Raw genomic sequence first — 2,750 nt, forward strand, 5'->3', positions numbered from 1 at the left:
GGATTAAAAATTATTGCTAAGGAAAACATTTTTAAAAGTACCGTCTTTAGCGTTACTTTGGTAGAAATTGCAGTGAAAATGCACAGCCGCTACTTACAACCTAAGGACTTTCATTATGACTGCACACTTTAACCAATGTTTCTGATTCTTTTATTTACTCTTTTGTAATTATATAAATAAATTAATCTATGATTTCAAAAGGACAGTTTTTGTAACAGTAGTAGTGATGCGCAGTGAAAAAATTATATATCAAATTCATTTTTTTTAAGTACTAAATATCCTGAAAAAAATAACTTTTCACAATTCTTAAGACTTATAACGGGAAACAATTCTTTAAACAAGCCAGACTTTTATCAAAATTACTTAGAAACACGCTGCTTATGGATTAAACATGATTCATTTGAAAAAATAGAAAAAATACCCTTTTTAGCGCGAATTTGCTGGAAAGCTGCATGTAAATCCACAGAAGTCATTATTTCCGACAGATTCACATTAATACGGCAAATATTTGAACGATTAAACGAACTTACCTGTAAGTGAAGTTCGATCGCAATTATATGAAGAAGAAGCCTCTTTCGAAGAGATTACAGAAAGTAGTATTCCCTTCATATTGCTAGATGTCACGACCTTCAGAGTGGGAGGAAGAAAATATACTCCCACACTCTGCTACTTTGCGCGTTCCAAGCCAACCTCATATCTTTAGAGTATTTAAAATTGCTAAGTTCTTATTAGGGCTTAGGGCTTCAGAAAAACCCAAAAAAATTTCGAGAATTTTTTGGTGGGGTGGGACTGTAATCTCTTCGAAAGAGGCTTCTTCATATAATTGCGATCGAACTTCACTTACAGGTAAGTTCGTTTAATCGTTCAATTATATTTGAGTCGCGTCTTTCTCGAGATTACAGAATGTAGATGCTGAGACAAAGAGAGAGATAGACAGAGACGGAGAGAGAGCAATTTTTAATATATAGCTTTCATTTCTTAAATAAACTCACTTTTTGCGAAAATAAGTTGTGCAAAATAATACCAAACAAATACTAATATTAAACAAAAAAGTATAGGTCGATTATACACGTGTGCATTTTCGGATCCAATGCTGAAAACCGAAATTCGATGCGCACTGTCCTCGGTTCGAATTTTTCAATTCGATCGGTTCGTCGCTCGAATGTCCTAAACCGAAATTCGATACGTGCTATCGTCAGTTGGAATTTTTCGATTCGAGTCGTCCCTCGCTCAAATGTTGAAATTCGACGCCCAATGTCGTCGGTTCGAATTTTTATATTCTATCGGCCCGTTGCTCAAATGTGCAAAACCGAACTTCGATGCGTGCTATCGTCGGTTCGAATTTTTCGATTCGATCGGGCCTTCACTTAAATGTCGAAAACCGAACTTCGACGCGTGCTTTCATCGGATCCCATTTTTCGATCGAATGTCGAAAATCCGACATTCGATCCGTGCTACGGTGTATCAGTGATTCACTTTTTCACATACTTGCTTTCAATTAGGTGAGCACAGTCTATCAATAAGCCGAAAACTGTCGGTAGTTTCCATTAATAAATTAACCAACTATAAAGATATGAAAACAGATTAAAGATTTTTAAAACAAAATTTCTCTTTTATTGAAAAACGTTTTCAATTCGAGAAAATGTTTACGTATACAAAATAAAGAATTTTTGATTTTTTAATACATATTCTCCGAATTCTTGTACATATTACACTTAGAGAAAAAGTTGTCTTGAAACAAAAGCATCGTTCTCTTGACTGTTTTGTTTCGAACCACGTGATAATCGTATTTAAACAAACGGAGCTGTTTGGCTGCAAGATTTCGTGAATCTCGTCGCAAAAGGATCATATTTTCTGCAAAAAGATCCTTTTTGTCACGAATGAAAATCCTCTCAACCTTAAATATAACAGCAACTTCTATTTGTGCCAAAAAGCATTCTTTGTATTCTTGTAATATGCGAGCTTATACCATTTTCCCTATTTTAGTGGTCTAATTAACAGATTAAAATGCATATATGCTTTTTAAAGCACTATCAAATATAATAAATATTAATCATAATTAAAAATAAATATTAAAATATCTAAACCAGCCTGAATGCAATTTTAATATTTGTCGACGACTTGTTTAATTTAGATTATTTATCATTTTTATAGTTATTTGTCACGAAATTTTGAATATATTGAAGGTTTTTCAATGCTGAATGTGTATGAAAATTCTTAAATTTTGCTGATCTAGAAGATCAAAAGTCAAAACCTTTTAATTATAAATGTAAGAAAGTAAAAAATTGTTAATATAAGCCATCAAAATTACATAATATCCCATCGTGAAACTTAACATAGGCATAATGTTTAATTATAGATTTTCAAATATAATAACTCTTTAATTTTAAAGATTTTAAATTTCTACAATTTTATAGAGTTGCAATTGAAAATGGTTTTATCATATACATGTTAAATTTTAAATGATTCAATTTTCAATATATACATTTGAAAGGTATGTAATTTTGATCGGTTTTTTTAATCGTTCAATTTTGAATGCTTAAACTTAATAATTATTCATATTTGATCATTTTTAAGATTTCATATTGAATATTCATTAATTTTTGTATGTGTTCATTTAAAAAAATTTAATTTTTAACATAAAATCTGCTATACCAGGTGTATACATATGAAACCGGTATTTTTTCAAGAAAAAAACACATTTATTTCAAGAGAATGATAACAAATATTTTATTCAAAGTATGCGCCCT

At 30.8% G+C, this 2,750-nt stretch overlaps 1 protein-coding gene across 5 annotated transcripts in view; it reads left to right on the top strand.

The window, feature by feature from the left end:
- The window catches only part of LOC117174319 (ESF1 homolog), a 247,024-nt gene that overhangs the window by 41,481 nt on the left and 202,793 nt on the right, over positions 1 to 2,750 (top strand). The window lies entirely within an intron of this gene.

The sequence above is a fragment of the Belonocnema kinseyi genome, chromosome 6, assembly GCF_010883055.1.
Source record: "Belonocnema kinseyi isolate 2016_QV_RU_SX_M_011 chromosome 6, B_treatae_v1, whole genome shotgun sequence".
Taxonomy (NCBI): Eukaryota; Metazoa; Arthropoda; class Insecta; order Hymenoptera; family Cynipidae; genus Belonocnema; species Belonocnema kinseyi.